This window comes from Perognathus longimembris, chromosome 9 (assembly GCF_023159225.1).
Source record: "Perognathus longimembris pacificus isolate PPM17 chromosome 9, ASM2315922v1, whole genome shotgun sequence".
Classification (NCBI taxonomy): Eukaryota; Metazoa; Chordata; class Mammalia; order Rodentia; family Heteromyidae; genus Perognathus; species Perognathus longimembris.
Genome location: NC_063169.1, coordinates 22,506,221 through 22,525,251, shown reverse-complemented (window position 1 = coordinate 22,525,251; position 19,031 = coordinate 22,506,221).

The following is a 19,031-nucleotide window of genomic DNA, read 5'->3' as shown; positions in this document are numbered from 1 at the left end:
TGCTTCTTGTTTTTGTTGTTGATCTTTTTAAAATTTTTGTTACTGTAAAGAAGGGTGAAAGTTACAAACAATGTCAAGTCTTTGCTCATTTTCTATCAGTTTTTTCCCTCTCCCAAAAGTTTTATAGTTTGTTTTCAACATAGGGTCTATTGAATATCAAGGCTGCATTAGTTCACCCACCCTTTGTCCCACCATTTCTGTGCTTCCCTTTTCCCTCCCACAAACAGATAAACTTACAACAAGATGAAAGGTACAGAAATCAAAACCAGTGACAATGAAAAAAAAAGAAAAAAAATTAACCAAAACCTCTTGTTTTCATTTTTTGGAGTTCATTTCCATAAACATATGATCATAAACCTATAGCTATTGAGCCTTTGTAATCCTCTCCTAAGAATGTCTACTTTGGTATCATGGTGGGATTGACTAGACTCCTGTAAAATTTATCATGCCCAATTGTAATTTTTTGTCTTTTACCATCCAGTGTGCTCACTTGTATATTTGTTGGCACTTTCTAGTTACAACAAATGAATGAACCTATGCAACTTACATTTCTTTGGGTCTGTCTTGCTTTGCTTAATATAATTTTTTCTTAGTCTTTCCATTTCCTTACGAATGGTACAATATAATTACACAATGGATTTCTATGCCTCCTTCAGAAAGAATGCTCTTGCTTTGTTTTGCTCTTCTCTTAAGGTAATAGGCAGTCTAAAAACCAGGCACACAATGTTAGACGCATATTATTTACTTCTGGCAATAGATTGCTCAGGCATGTTCCTACTTCCTCCACTTATAAGCTGTGTGCTACTTTTCTCTTGGAAGATGGCTATTCTAGACAAACCAACAGTTCACTGAGCTTTTTGAAAAAATACAACAGTTTTTCTGTATGTTTTTCTTTGGATAGTTTATCTCTTACCATTTAAGACTTAGAATAGCTGTGAGCTATGGAAAAAAAGTTCACCTTAAAACTTCCTTTAACCTCATCAGATAAAGGCTTCATTGGCTTATCAAAAAGGATCAAAATACAGTCACATTGGGTAATTTTTACTCTGAATATATACTAAGCTGGAAAATCTCCCAGAGCAGTAATTCCTAGTTTTAATACTTGTAAACTTCTAGCACATACTCTTACTTTCTGATCTTTTGGTGATCAGCTTCTTTATGTATTTGTCTAAATTAACTTGGCTTCCCTATCTTGGATGTTTGATACACACCTTAGGGTATAACTTCTACTAATTCATTTAGTCTTGTAACTAAACAAAGCTGCAGTATGATTAAACGTTTTGACTTAGATAGCCACTACCACGTCCCTAGGCTGTAATCCTGTACTAAAAGGCCCAGATGGCCATCAAATAGATCTTTTGTTGTACCTTAGCAGCTATTCATCATAAACTATACAGTGATACAGACATATATAAAAATCAAACATATAAGCTCATGAATTTTCATTAAAGCAACGTGTCTGTTGGGCATTTTTACTTCTTCTGAGAAGTTCCTATTCAGCTCCTTTACCCATTTATTAATTGGGTTGTTGATTCTTTGAGGGTTTAGTTTCTTGACCTCTGTACATTCTGGACATTAGACCATTGTCTGATGTATAGCTGACAAAGATCTCTCCCTTTTCCATATGTTGCCATTCTAGATTATTAACTATGTCCTTGGCTGTGCAGAAGCATTTCTGTTTGAGGCAATCCCATTCAATGATTCTCTCATTAATTTGCTGAGCCCATGGAATTTTACTCAGAAAGTTCTTTTCTTTGGTAAAAAGATTTGAATGTTTCTTCTACTCTTTCCTGTAGCAAATTGATTAGAATTAAATATAAAAGTTTAAAAACTTCATTTGAGAAGACTCATAGAACTTACAAGGTTGCCATTTTGTTTTGGGGAGTTTATTGTTTTGGACATCGATCCTAAATCCTCACACAAGCAGAACAAGTTTTCTGCCTCTGAATTACCCTTATAGCGAGTGTAAGATTTTAAATTTAGCTTCTTCCATTGCATTTTTGCATGACCTGTATTTTATTTTTCTGTGTAGTTTATCACTATCAATTGCATGAATATTTTACATCCCAAGTGTTCACTCTTCTTGTTCAATTTTTAAGTTAATTGCTAGAATGGATATTAAGGAAAATTACTGTACTATGCACTTATATTCACGCATAATAGTGAGAAGATCACAGTATTCTTTTGGGTATAACAAATGCTACGTGGGCCCTTCCTGGATCACACAGTAAACTGTCAAAAGTACTTTCCAAAGGATGTTTTATCCTGTCCACTTCAATGAGTACTAACTGCTCCAAATGTATTAACTGAAATATGGTAGATACAGGGGAGAACTCAAATAGAATCCAAATGATTCCTTACAAAATTAAAGTCAAAGTTTACCAAAATAAACATTAGAAAGCAAGTATTTGAATGGATTGGGGTGGAGAAAAAGGGGAAAGGAATGGATGAATTAAGTGGAGAACAGGGGAAAATGCAGTCAGGAATTCAAACTTTATCGTACAAAGTTGGGAAGAGTTATAGCAGAGTAGGTTGGTAGGGGAGGAATAGGTGTGAATGTTGAAATGGGTGACATTGATCAGGATGCATTGTATTATACACTGTTTTGCTATATGTTACCTCCTTTGGGCAACTACTTAAAGATAATAATAAAAATAAATTATGTAAAATAAATTATTTATGAGGTTTCATATTATTATACCTCTTCAATTCTTGGAATATATTATATATTATCTCATATTTTACTGCCAAGAAAAAGTATCTCATTTAGGGTACAATTTTCAGGTTCATGGTAATTAACAATATTGCAAATATTATCATATATTATTGACCATGTAAATATCTAAATTGTGAAATAACTGTTCAAATATTTTGTATAAATATTACTAGAATCATTTTTAATAATGTACTGTGGTTTGAACTCAGGACCTGGGTGCTATTATTGAGCTTTTATTTTTTCCTCAAGGTTACTGCTCTATCACTTGAGTTACAGCTCTACTTCTGTCTTTATTTTTTGGGGAATTTATTGTCGGTATGAGTCTCACAAAATTTCCTACATAAGTTTGCTTTGAACTGTAATCCTCAGATCTCAATCTCCTAAGTATCTAGGATTACTGGCTAGAGACACTTGGGCCCACCTCCTTTGTTTATCTCAATTCCCCAAGTTTTTACGGCACTTTGGATTGCCTTTTTCCATTACAAATGCATTAGATATAATATCACCTTCTGCCATGTGATTTGTGTTTTTATATATTAGGGATGATTTTTAGTGAGTGCCATATTCTTAATATGAATATAATATTTTGTGTAACATATATATAATGTAAATTGTTACAATATTTATTTAATATGCATTTACGCACATATGCCCCATACATACCTGTATTCCTTTACACTGCTGCCAGGATTTCAAATCTTTTTCACTTATGACTAGTTCCTATCTTGACATGGAATATTCATTTTCAGTTGGTTATATGAATTTAACCTGAGTGAATACAAATGGGAGCATATGCTTCTGCACATGTATCCATCTGCTTAATGCAAAATGTGTTCTCTCTAATTGGCAGTGGCACCCTAATAATTGAGTATGGAGTATGATTTCTACTAAAATCATTTTTCAATTGATCATTTTAGTTCTTATTGTAAGTTTTAGATACTTATGTTTTTGTGCTGAAGTTGAGAGATACTTATGTAAAACCTTGAAATCTCAAAAACTTTGTTTTGTTATTTATTTCATCTTCTAGTAGCAATACTTTAATATTGGAATTCTCGCACTCTGAAATGTGGATTGACATAGATACTACTGATACTGCCATTCTTAATTTGTGCAAATTAATTATTTTATATATTCTTCAAAAGACAAACTGACCAAAGACAGGAAACAATGAATTTAACCATGCATACTCATAGAATTAGTATATGATTTTAAAATATTATTTGTTATCTCAAACCTGTTATGAAATATTGGGATCATCAAAACAATTTTGTGGTTCAGTCCTGGTGCTTCATACATATAGTCAAAGCTATTGAGAAAATTGAGATCTGGAGAATTACAGTTCAGAAATCTGCACAGTCAGAAACTCTGTGAGAATCATTTCCAATTAAACAGCAAAAGACTGGACCACTTTTGTATGGCTCCAAGTAATACAGTAACAGATGAGCAGAATGAGACCATGAATTCAAGCTTCAGTTCAGAAAAATATCTTGTATCTTAAACACTTATTTGTATTCATCATAGTTATAATTTCAATTTTGTTTCAGTTCAGTTGGTATGTGCTTCTTTATGTACTACTTTCAGTACAGGATAAGTACTTCTTCCTTGTAGTCACAGATTTATGTTGTCAGAACTATCGTCAGTCATAATTTTGTTCTTCCTAAACAAATGATAGAATCCCATTCTTGACACATACTGTTTTACTATACAAGTAGTCTACAATGGTGGGAATGTTTATGTTTTCCATAAGCTTTTCCTGCTACTTTTCATGTACAGAGCTGCCCAGTAGAGCATTCTGCTGTGAGCCAGATGCTTCTGTCTCATGCCTGTGCCTATCTACTTATAAGGTGGAGATGCTATCATCCTAGTTCAAATACATCCTGGGACAAATTGATAAGCTTATCATCTCCAATTTAACACTAAAAAGCCAGAAATGAAGTGTGGCTCATCAGTCTTGAGCAAAAAAGTTAAGCCATTAGAGCATGAGACCCAGAGCTCAAGCCACACATTACTGGTGCATGTGTGCATGTGCATGCCCACAAACACATACACACACTGACACACACATACAGACACAGACACATTTACAGTGCAATGTTCTCTGTCTGATTTTTTTTTTAAATTCTCAGCCTTTGGCCTTATATGGCTATTAAGCATTTGATTAGAGTAGCAGAAGATCTGAATTCTAAATTGTATTTAGTTGCTTTAAAATTAGATAAATGGGAACAATGGGTACTACTTGAATAGTGAAGCTAAAAAGTTGTCTGTACAAAATATAATTGAAACATTCCTTCTAACCCCAAAACATATGGGCAAGCTATAAGCTTTCAATCATTATTATAGTTTATAAAAAATCTAAATTCTATATAAATTTTGAATTTTATACTAAAATTCTTAAGACATCATAGTTGTTAATTTAATTCTCTCAATTAGGTCAATATACATTTTCATAAGAGGCAGTCCCTATATATTTTCATAAGTTTGCTAATTTTATTTTCTTATTCGTTAGCTTTAACAAAAAAGCTAAAAATTTACTAAATTTGTTCACTGAAAATTTGGTGAGTTTAATTCAGTGAGTTTCCTCACTAATTTCTGTCATGCTTCTTGCAATGTACTTAACAATTGTTTGCGCTTCATTTTAATAAAAACTTTGATTCAGAATTTCAATCTTTATATTTAAAGATGCTTTAGTTCCTTGCAAAAAATACTTCTCTAATTTGCACAACACCTAATCAATGTTGTTATATTTTATTCACCCTTACACTTTACTAAACATGTTTTAATTCACTGACAATTTTATCTTTGTTATTTGCAATTTGAATTAAGACAATGGCTTCACTATTTTGATACTTGAAACAAGTATCATCTTTAATATTGTTTTTTAAATAATGTAATATATTTTCAAATGGATTTTAATTTCGCTATTTTCTTATTTTTCATTGTTTACTAATATATACTTTGCAAGGATCAGTAACCATGTGCATGTTATTTATATGTTACTTTACAATCTTAAAGTCGAATTGTGTTCTGTATTTATTAGAACTAATTTTTTTATTTCTATGTTTTACTCACAATCAAATTAAACATTTTTGTGCTTCTAGAAAATCTAGTAAATTGTTTAATCATTCAACAATTGTTGAAACACTTTAGGTCTTCTCAAAGTAAGTCAATCTAAATATTTATACATTTAAGGAAATAATACTTCAGCAAGAATTCTGAAAAAAAAGCATGGATAATTTCTGCATCAGCATAAGTAGTAAAATTGTAAGAAAACATGATGGATTAAAAATTACAGAAATGAGATTTGCTAACAAAATACCTAAGAAAAGGAATGTAAGTGAGTTTTCATTCCAAAGGTTAGACTTTTCGAGTTGTTGATTTGCTTAGTTTTATTAGTATATTTTTTCAGCTTCAGATACACTCATTAAGATTCTGAAAATCAGTAAGATATTCAACTTACTGGTCAAGTTTATTGTTTTAATAAAAAAATAATTTGAGAAAATATTTTTAAGTGCACACTGTTTATTTAAAAAGCAAGTAACTGAACATTTCCAAATTAATACATTTAAAACAACCTTTTTGAATTTAAAGAGACTACATTTATTAATTCTTAAATTTAGACCTGTAGAATAAAAATAGTCACAATTAAACTAGCATAGACAGTTGCAAACCAAACACACACACACACACACACACACACACACACACACACACACACACACACTATTTATTTATTTATTTATTTTGCCAGTCCTAGGGCTTGGGACTCAGGGCCTGGTCTATGTCCCTGAGCTTCATTTTGCTCTAGGCTAGCCTTCTACCTCTTGAGCCACAGCGGTACTTCTGGCTTTTTCTGTTTATGTGGTGCTGAGGAATTGAACTCAGGGCTTCTTGCATGCTAGGCAAACACTCTACTGCTAAGCCACATTCCCAGCACCTCGTACAAATACATTTTTTTTAATTTTTTTAATTTTTTTTGCCAGTCCTGGGCTTTGGACTCAAAGCCTGAGCACTGTCCCTGGCTTCTTTTTGTTCAGCACTCTGCCACTTGAGCCACAGCGTCAGTCCGTTTTTTATATATGTGGTGCTGGGGAATTGAACCCAGGGCTTCATGTATAGGAGGCAAGCACTCTTCCTCTAGGTCGTATTCCCAGCCCCAAGAACCACGATAATTTTTTTAAAATCTAGCAATAAATAATTAAATTCCTCTGCTCTGCTTCTATCGATTAAACGGATTGCGTTTAGAATGTGAATTTGCAAGACTGTATTGTTTTGGCAGAGTAACCTCACTGATACTTAGTAAGAGTCACTTATTGAAATGTCAGTATGGATTGTAAATGTGAGACTGAGTTGGTAACTTGTTTTTAATAACTGCTTGAACATGTACTGATAGCAAGGACAAAGAAAGCAACAATTCTATTAGTGTATTTCTTCTGTGTTCTCATTTCTCTTCCATCCTAGGAAGGCAGTGCTGAGCTTGTGCCAGTACTCCCACTTGGTTTCATTTACCGAAGGAAATGCATTCAGAAGACAGTGAAATCGATATCTTGAAAATAAAATGATTAAAAAATCACGTAAAACAAGCATTCTATATACATTGATCTCTCTTGATAGCTTTCCAAAACATTTCTTTGGACAACTACTTAAAGATAATATGTATGTACACATATATGTATACATAAGTATCTTTTTGTGTCAAACGTCTATTTTATTTTAAATAAATATTAAAACCTAAATATATATTCTCACTGAAATCATCACTTCTTGTTTGTAATCATAAGACTATATTATGATTACATGTTTAAACCCAAATTTGTTCTTCTTCAGTGGCACTACAATTTTAACTTTCTTAAAAGGGTAGAACTTCAGGGAATAGAATTTATAATTCCTTCACATCAACGTCCTTTATGTTACTCAAGGCAAAAATTCGTGATAATTCTAGTAGCCCAATAGTGAGATTTGACATTGACCTCTTGCAGCACAATTTTGTTCCCATTTATTACTAAGACACCAGCTAACAGGGATTGGAACAGACATTCCATCTTTCCCACACCACTTTGGTGTGTTGCAGCAAAAGAAAATTGATTCAAGTGACAAGAATCTCAAATGTACTGTTACTTTCACACAGTGTTTAATGGATTTTGAATGTGTACAGAGAATCATGCTCAAACAGTGTTTAATTCTAAACAAATGCTAACCATAAAAACTTGCTCTTTCTGTCAGCACAACACAGTGTAGTCTATGGAAGATTTTAAAAGAACCATGCACAGAGCTGCAGATATTTCATTTTCACTTTTCTCCCATCCCATGCTGTGATGTTTTCCTTGTTCCTTATGTGCAGGTCAGTCTACATATTTCCCACAGAATTCCCGCAGAGGACCTTTGACATACATACAAAGTTAGAAAAACATTTGGGTGAGCAAGGCCACAAAATATGGAGAAACATTCCATAACTTTACCCAGTCAAATACTATGAAAATAATAGGAAAGGGAAAACGGTTTACCTTAATGAGAAGTGGTCCATGTTCAGTTCTTTATTTCACATTTTGAAATTGTGTTTCTACGAATATGAGTGGAAACTCCACCAATAACTTTCAGAATGCTTCCTTCATATTTAACTTCATTCTCTCTGCCTTGGTGGCCTGCGAGTGAAAACAGAAGAAAGGTTCTGCTATGTGTTTGTCCTAAGTCTTGTTTGTGTGGACAATAGCACCATGTTATCTGAGTCAAAGGTATTCTTTTTAAAATCCAAAATGCTTTGCTGAGATCAGCAGGTTTTAGTGTGAATATAAGCTACAGGGCCAGCTGTCATTAGCTGATATTTATCTCTTAGCTATTCAACTTCCAATATTAAATAAGTTTCTCTTATTAAAAAAATCAATTAATTTTGAGAGAACACCACAATGACATAGAAAAAAATCTATGAATATGCACGAACATATAAAATATGTTACCATGGTAAGGCACACACATTATTTAAAAACCAGTTTCTGGACTACAAAGAGTACATTTAGATGACAACTAATTGTATGCATCTTCAACTTTATTTCTTTAAAGAGGACATACCTACAGAATGTACTAGGGATCTGTTGTATACTAGTTCTGGGGTCTGAACTCAGATTCTGGGCCCTGTTCCTGAGCCTTTTACTCTAGAACTCTACCACTTGAGCTAAATCTCCACTTTTGGCTGTGCACCTGAGGGGGGGTGGGTGGATTGGAGATTCACATACTTTCCTACCTGGGGTGATTTTGAACCATGATCCTTAGATCTCAGCCTCTTGAATAGCTATGATTACAGGCCTGAGCCCCTGATTTTGTATATTTTTATGCTGAAGGTTATTCTTGTTTTGTTAAATGTTTAAAGACCTTCAAAACATATAAAAGCATGGAACATAAAGTTGCTCTACACATTCCAACAATTTCTATTTAGTTTATAATTTCATATTAGTATCTCCTGAAATGTACTAAACAAATTTGGATATTTGCCATTAATATCTGTACTACACAAAATCACTCTACATAGTGGGGAAAAATGGGACGATGTATAAGGAGTGAAGGAAAAAGAATTACAAAATGAGGGGCTGGGGATATGGCCTAGTGGCAAGAGTGCTTGCCTCGTATACATGAGGCCCTGGGTTCGATTCTCCAGCACCACATATACAGAAAATGGCCAGAAGTGGCGCTGTGGCTCAAGTGGCAGAGTGCTAGCCTTGAGCAAGAAGAAGCCAGGGACAGTGCTCAGTCCCTGAGTCCAAGCCCCAGGACTGGCTAAAAAAAAAAAAAAAAAAAAAAAAAAAAAAGAATTACAAAATGAGCTTTGTTTAACTTTTACTTCCCAACATGTTTTCTGAACTTATTCAACTTCTGGTTCTCCTTTGTAAAATTTATAGTTTAATTATGGTAAAATATAATCTGCTTTCTATTTTGGAATTATTTCAATATATTGTAATCAATAAATCTATGCTAGAATCATTTAAATAAATATAGTAAAGTTTGATTTGCTTTTCAGAACTATGGATGTTGAAATATTTTATCAATACATTTACGTTACCATGCCATAAAACATTTTAGGGGGCTGAAAATATGGCCTAGTGGCAAGAGTGCTTGCCCCGTACACATGAAGCCCGGGGTTCGATTCCCCAGCACCACATATATAGAAAATGGCCAGAAGTGGCGCTGTGGCTCAAGCAAAAAGAAGCCAGAGACAGTGCTCAGGCCCTGAGTCCAAGGCCCAGGACTAGCAAAAAACAACAACCCAAAAACAAAAAAACCACAAAATTTTAGGTATTATTCAAAGCTCAAGCCCTTTAAAAGACACCATGGATAAGAATATTCATAAATAGGCAAAAATACCTTGTTCTCATGAAGCTCATAACTAGTCTGAAGTAGTTTACAATTATACTCACTAATCATAAAGAAATTTATATCTATATGATATACTATTTAGACTTGGAACAGTATATATTTAGGAAGAAGCTAACTAAGAAAGCAAATTAGTTCATATACTAAATTAGAAGTTTTTAAAAATCCTGTAGAAACTCAAAACACATTCTTTTTCCATTTCCATTAATAAACACATAAAAATAAAAAATATAGGAGTATCTTATTTATTAGGTCATTCTCAGTTTATGTGTGATTCTTTATAGGAAATTTTTAAGATTCAACTGCTTTGAATCAGATAATAAATCATATTTAACTTGCCTAAACTGTAAGAAAATATAAAATAACTCAGAGACTGGTATATTTTGCTTCATATTGGCAAATAATTAATGTATGTACAAATAATGATGGAATCTTAAAAATAAGCTTGTGATCATATACATATATATATAATTTGCTAATAATATTTTCTGGTAAAATAATTATTTACTTAAAAATTATTTATAGGGTTTATAAATATTCATCAACCAGATATTTTTGAAATATTTATTTTCTTTCTAATCATATGGAAATAAAATATTTTGATTTCAGGGCAAGGTGAGTGTGAACAACTATTAGAAACAGAAAGGTCATAGAATTACTGTAATTATAGTTTTTGTAGAACAAAATGTGGGACGGCAGTCAGCTTCAGCAGCAGAAATGGATATGAATCAATTTCACAGATTTTTAAGTAACACAGCCAATAGAACTGAGGATATTTACTTAATACAGAAGCAAAGAGGGAATGTTCCAAAAGACTTTCCTTTGAAGACCAGGAAAGGATGAAAAATGCTGTACAGAAGAAGATCCATTTTTTTTTTCAAATTTTTATTATCAAACTGATGTACAGAGAGGTTACAGTTTCATACATTAGGCATTGGATCCATTTCTTGTACTGTTTGTTACCTCGTCCCTCATACTCCCCTCCCTCCTCCCACTTTCCCATTCCCCCCATGAGTTTTCAGTTCACTTACACCAAACAGTTTTGCAAGTATTGCTTTTGTAGTTGTTTGCCTTTTTTTACCCTGTGTCTCTCAATTTTGGTATTCAAGTTGTGTCAGAAGTGATGTTTTTGTTGTTGTTGATGTTGTTTAAAAGTATCTTCTTTTAGAGCATTAATGTCTCTGTGGTCTGTGGTTATTGATTGACACAAATCACATATATAAGTTATAAATTATAAATATATTTTATGAAATTATTTTAAATGCTATTATGCAGTAATTAGATATAACCACATTTTAAATAAAAACTTATGTATAAAATGAATAAATCCTGGTTTAACTTTAACTCACATAGCCTAGCATGGAATGTTTTATAGTCTTCTCGAAGTCTAGCCTTTAACATCTGCATTGAATTACATTGACATACATCCTTAACTTAAAAGGTAAAATGTTAGAATTTTGACATTACTGCTTGCAATATAACAATATTTTTGAGGTTTCTATATAAAATGATCAGGATTAGTATCAGAGTGATGAGAATTCACTCAGTGCACAAGAATGTTTGATGCTATGAAGAACTAGAACTTAGTGGTGAGATCCCTAAGCTAATTGCATTCTCTGTGTATTGCCTTTCAAATCATAAGGACAAGTATAATCGTATTTACTGTGTGGAGGCTGAGAAGTCAGTTTTGAAGTTTATGAGAGAGTAGCAGGTTTCTCTGATGATCACTCAAATGTTCAGTACTTTTTCACAGCTTTTCTCATTATAGGTTTGATGAAACATTTGACTATAACTCTAGTTTAATAATATGACTTCTGTACAGAATGACAAATATTTTTTCAAGAATCAGTGTCCTGAATTTGCGTGTCTCTGCAATTTAAACAGAGGAGGTGTGTACAAAAATATTCTGTAAACTATTTTCTCTCCCATAAAACACTGAAGAGAGTATACTTACTTTTATTATTTAAAACCAACTTTCAATGGTTAATTCATTTTTTGACTCTTAGAAATGTCTATCTCATGTAACTAGAGATTAAGAACTGGTAACTGTCTTTCAAATACTATTGACTCACTCTCAATAATATGATTTTGCTTGCAACATGGAATTTTTCAATTTTAGCTATATAATATTATGATCAACAATTTTTTAAAAAATAACTCAATATAAAGGAGTCCTTAATATTTATGTATATATTCCTTAACTATTAAGAAATACTTATTAACCAATTTATCATTAGAAAGCTATATCATACTAGTGCACAGATAGATGATAAAATTATATAGATAAGTTGGTCCCTAGTTTATTAAAACAAATACATTACAAAGTTCTTATATGTTGTTATTCTATGGACAACAAAAGCAAAGCAAGTGAAATAACCAGAAATGTCAAACAGAATGTAACAACAAACACTTATTATTTTCCTTACTCCAGGATAAGACTAATATTTTTTAATATAAACAACATATAATGTTGCTATAAATGTAATGAAAATACATCTATGACTAATGAAATTCAATGTTTTCTTCTTGTAGGGAAATATTAGACTTTTTAAAGCAAGTAATATGTAAGCTACCTAGATCTTGAAAGTTGTGCGGAAAGTTCACAGCTGGAGATCATTGGAAGCATAATAGTATACAAAAACAAAAAATATAAAAGCATTAATTTCAAGAATAAAATGATATTTTGCAGGAGCAACAATTTAGAGGATGCTCATGAATTCTACCCTAAGTGATTAACATGAGCTTTAAAGGATCTTGTATTATCAAATAATTTTTATAGTAAAGAATGAGCAAAACATAGGCATTTCTGGAAAGTAATTTGCATTGACTAAAAAACTTGATAATAACCTAGATTCTATTTTTAATTTCAGAAGATGTATGACAGGTAATAGTAAAAATGACTTAAAATCTCATCTTTCATATTAAAACTTGTGTTGAATAAAATATAAGATAAAAAACAATTTGAACCATAGATAGAATTACCATAATCACCAAAACATCCATTAAGCAGCAACCTCAGGAAAGTAAGACTCAAGGGAATAAGAAGTAAAAAGGAATTTGTGCTGCTTCATAAATTCTGATATAGAGGAACATTTTGAATATAAACAAATTTCAATTTTTTAATTTTATTTATTTATTTATCTATTTATTTATCTATTTATCTATCTATCTATCTATCTATTTATTTATTTATTTATTTATTTATTTATTTATTTATTTATTTATTTATTTATTTATTTATTTATTTATTTATTTATTTGCCAGTCCTGGGCCTTGGCCTCATGGCCTGAGCACACTGTCCCTGACTTCTTTTTGCTCAAGGCTAGCACTCTGTCACTTGAGCCACAGCGCCACTTCTGGCCATTTTCTATATATGTGGTGCTGGGGTATCTTACCGAGGGTTTCATGTATGGGATGCAAACACTCTTGCCACTAGGCCATATTTCCAGCCCACAAATCCTAAATATTATTTCCAGCACAATCCATCTTCACTGAGTTAATTTCACATAATGATATAAGACTAAGAAATCTTTTCTCATAAAAATTTAAATTTTATAAGCTAGGGTTTTGATTGTTTCACTAATTTATAACCAAGTCCTGGCCAATAATATGTGGAAATAAACATTTTGCCAATAACCAGACAGGCCATTCTTAACATGATCATAAACAAATTCATTTTTCTCTTACTCTAGAGGAGTTTATTTATACTTAAACTTTTGGCCTCTCTAGTCTCTCATAGTTACAAATAGTAATCAATAGCATTTTAATAGTGAATGTTTTAGTAGTTTAAGTAAAGAACACCATAAAATCTTCAGGGACATTTTATATAAAACAAAAGTGTGTTAAGAATATAACAATTATCATTTAAACAATGTTCCATCATACTGAAAGATTAGTGATTGTTTGCTTGTTTGATTGGTTTTAGTTTCTTCCCCTGGATGCACTTGATTTTATTTAACAACTATAATTACTTGTTTCATGGTGCCATAAGCTGAATGTAGAAAGAAATGAAAAACAAGAAACTAATGTAAGGGTTTAACAATTACACTCTAAAAATTGGATTCATTTCAAATAATGTTATTGACAGAATCCCCCTTTTCCTCAAACAACAGTAAAAACAAAATAAAAAGCAAAAGAACAGCAGCAGCAGCAGCAACAACTGTTTCCTAGGCTTTTGCAGTTAGATGTAGCAACTAAAGTACCTGGTGCTAAGGGCATATAAAAATAAGGAATTAGAATATTTTCCATTTCTATCAGAGTCAGAAACATAATCCATACAGATGGTCTGAAAATATTAGGATGTTTGTAAAAATTGCAGAGCAAGTAAGAGACAGAGACAGAAATGGAGAGAGAAAAATAGAGAGACGGTTCTTATTTCATAGCAACTTACATTTGTTTGTGATTGAAACCAAAAACAGGAAAGGTAAATGAGTCAGTATACATCAGACTATTTTACTGCTGGATAAGAAAGAATTGAAACTTTTTCACCCTCAAGAGCCATTAAATTCCTCTGGTGTGTCAAGCGAATTATTTGAAAGTCGAGTTTCCTGCAACTCTCATCATTCCAAATAGTCTCACATTTGTTCCTGTCTGAGTTAGATGATTATTTTCTCTATGAACAGAAAAATAAATAAAACAGATCTTGACCTTATGGGAAGGTCTAGTCTGGGAGATAGAACTATAAACAGGCAATTAAAAACTGATGTACACATACAATGAAATTAATGTGGACGTTCAGGACCCTGAAATATTTTAAGAACTCCACTTAGTATGAGTCTTAAAGGAAAAAGATCAAGAATCAAGGCAACATTGTAAAGGAAAATATCTTTGCTGGAAGAAGGGAGAGCAGGGATGTGGCATGACTAAATGATAGAATAGGTACAACTTCCTTATTGATGCCGGGGAAGCCAATTCCTCCAGGAAGCTTCCTGTGATTATTTGTTTTAATTGCACGCCATTTTTTTTGTTATGCATAAATATCTCACATACCCTAGAATAATTTTTGCCATATAGATCAAGGCACTCTGAAGGCAGAGAAAGTCAGAAAAAATGATAACAAATATATAGGTTCACTACTTTCAATATTAAAACTACTATAAGTCTCACTGATTTTTTTATAGGTTTTGAGATATTAGAAGAGCAATGTGACTTGATATTCAATTAAGTCAGTACTGAGGAGATTGACAATGAGTAAGGTGAAGCTGAATATTTTTTATTCCATTATTAAGTGGTCATGATGCTGATAACACTGGACGTGGCTTATTAGATCCTAAACATATTGTGTAATAATTCATCAGTCAAGCATTATGGTGCCTTAAACAGTAGCTACAGATGAGATTGAGATCAGGACTGTAGGCCTGGAAGTGTAGCTGAATTGCAAAGTAACTGCCTAGAAAGCATGAGATCCTGAGTTCAACCCCCAGACTTTCCAAAGTTTTCCAAGTTGTAGCAAAACTTCTATTAATTGTTTTTTTATTGATTACCTTTAAGATAATTTTACTTAAATTTTTTTTATAGTCCAGCATAGGGTACACACTTTTGCTCAATGCTAGTGTGCTCTACCACTTTGAGCCATGGTTCCACTTCCAGTTTTTTAATGGTTAATTAGAGATAAGATTCTCACAGCTACTTGTCAGCCTGGGTTGCCTTTGAACCATGATCCTCAGATCTAAGCTTCCTGAGTAGCTAGTATTATAGAGATGAGCCACCAGTGCCTGGCTTTTTTTTAAATAATAAATTTTAAATAGTTGTATGAAGGAGTTTAAGCACAGAAATGTAATTTATCTGGAATAAAATAAAAGACTATGATGCACTAAATAATGAACAACAAAATAAGTATTATTTATTAAGGAAACATTTCCCATTAACATCTATATACATTCTATTAGCACAGTTTTTAAGTAAGTGAGCATATAAAAAATTTAATTCACCTATCTCTACCCAGTTCTTTCCTTAGAATTTATAGGGGAATTCAGAAACACAATCTGCTTGGGACAACTTTTCATGTCAATGTTAAAAGAAAACTTTTTAGGAATACAGTTTGGTAAGACTGGGCATGATCGTGGCATATGTATAATATACGTATGGATGATACAGAACAACATAAAAAATGACAAATGAGTTCCCTAATTTATCCTTTCCAGTTTGTTTTCTCTCTGCTTGAAGTGAACTGCCTTGGGGCCGTGTGTCTGTGCTTCTGGGGGTACTATCCCAACCATATGGACTCAATCTCATTGTTTTACAGGTAAATTTAATCTTCCTTCTCTTAATCTACCCACTATTTTTACTGTGTCACTCTTTCCTTTAACATCCCCTGACTGTTGCTGGTATTGTTAAGACTGAACATTTAAAATTTAATATGAAAAAGAATGACATATGTCAAATACTTAGTTTGCTTACCACTTTGTAAACTTGATAGCACCTTCTTAATTCTACTGAAAGTATTGAATTTGGAGGGCATAATGTTAGGTCTTGTTTTATGTTACTTATGTCATACAGTCTGTTTCCACATAAAATTGAGCCTAGCAAGAGTGAATATGAAAAGTACTAATTAAAAATTATTACATAAAAATAAAGATTGAATTTGTGAGACAAATTTCAACCTATTTTTAATTACTTTTGTAAATTAAAATTAGAGTTTCATTTTCACTTATTTTCACTGGTATTAGAAACTTGCTGAGAAAAAAAAATAATGACTAAGTCCTCAGTAGTATTCTGCACTGATTCTAAGCTACGTTGATTTTAAACTACATATCTAAAGGATTGAATTAATGGAAGAAATTGTGTTAGTGTCAGTAACTGCTTAAACTTGCCTATCTGAAGACTACAATCCACACCTTGGTTCTTAGAAAATGAAATATTGCAAACAAGCCTTTCCAGTCTTTGTCATGTTATGCTCTTCTTGATGCTGTGATTGTTTTCTCTGTTTTATGTCACCCTTGCTGAAGCTCAAACATAAATTTTTACTTCAATGTGAGTCACAAGTAGTTGGCTCACAGTCCCTACATTATTGTTTGTGTATACAAAGATGGTTAATAAAACACGTTATACTCCTTCTTTACAGTCAAATAATTTAAATGATTTTTATTAAATATTGTCAAAATACTTTATGGTATGTGTGTGGAAACGGAACCATGAAGTCTTCTGAGATGGATCATTGAGGTAGGGAGGGAGGATGCGGGAGAGTGACAGGGAGGTCAAGACTAATCAAGACACCTTATATAAATATTTAGATATGTCCAGTTCAAATTCCCTGAATAACTAGTTGATGCTAATACAAATGTATAAATAAATGAACTTCCAATATTCTAGACATTTAATTTCCCTTATACCTTTTGAGCCCCCTATAAATCCTCCAGATTTCAAGTGTTTAAATTTAATACAACAAGTTAGCATTAAACTAATGAATGTAAAATGAAAATTTTAATCAGAATAGTTCTGCACTTTACTGCATATTTCCTCATTTTGTGTTCAAACTTTAAAATAGTGTTGCTGAGCAGAAATATGTTCAAGTCATGTATCCTGTGATCTCTAGGCTCATTTTCTCCACATTTATAGGTAATTAGCCACCTCTTGTCTTATACATATCATGGTTTCCCTTACTGTAGTTCTTATCCTCTACCTGACCTCTGGATTTTCATTATTTCTGAATAGCCTTCCAACTTGTCAAGGTCAATTTGAATTATAATCTTCAACTCAAAAGGGTTAGCCAAACCACACATTTATCCTTTAGGTCACTGATAAAATACGTAAAACTACTCAATCCAGAATCCATGAAGCAGTTGTTAGTACTTCTGTAAAGTAGTTATTAACAGTATAATGTTAATTAGAAACATGTCTGTGTAGTAGGTATTTAAGTGAAGAATGCCAAGGTTATAACTCTAATCTTACATCAACTCATAGGCTTTCCTATACACCATAATCATAAGCAATATTTCTGACCTCTCCTCATAAGTTCAATGCTTGAAAAATAAATTGAATGTCAAAGAACCTTAAATATCTAATTTTTATTTAAGGTATATAGTTTATTATAGAAAGTTAATATACCCACCAGTGTCTTGATACTTACGAAATGTGAAGGTAAAATGAGACAAGCAAGGCCTATGATACAAGCTAATTATTACCACCAAAATCTAGGAAGAGAACTGCAAATTAGAATGTGCAGGTGAATATTTTCCCAGAAGACATAATGCAATACTATATTCACATCTAAGGCTTTTATTGCTATTGCACATGTAAAGTAAACTTAAATAATCATGTCTTAAAGTTTTGTCTTTAATATTTTGAAGGAGCCGATACAATAATTTTCTGAAGCAAATATTGTTTAAGAATTAATAGAAGAAATAGTCCTTCAATGTGTGCAATGATTGGGAAAATTTATGTACAGAATATAAACCCATACTGTTACCTAAAATTATTTATAAAATTTAATACATATTTAACGTTGTATTTTTTCTTTAGATGCAAGATTTTGTTGAAGACAAATACATTGTCTTCCAGAGAAATATGTACTTGGATCTGTTAATTAATGAATTCAGTCATTTTATGGAAACCTCTGTGTTTCCCTGATTTTTCATGGTTTGAAGAAGTCAAAGCATAGTATTTGTGGGTGTCATATATTTTAACAATCTTTACTTCCACATATTTATCTAAACATACAAACTTGTATCACAAACTGTAGGAAGTATGGTTGCATTTGTGCATGTATGTTCTCAAGTGAAATGGTTACGGTAATACCTTCATAATCACACAACTCCTACTAATCATAATCCACTCTACACACATTATTTGGACATATTGAATCTTAGAACATTCACTCTTCCTTTTTTTAGGATTTTTTTTACATTTTTATTTTATTTATTTTCTTCTTTATTGTCAAAGTACAGAGGGGTTACAGTTTCATATGTAAGGCATGTACATTACTTATCCAACTTGTTACCTTCTCCATCATTTTCCC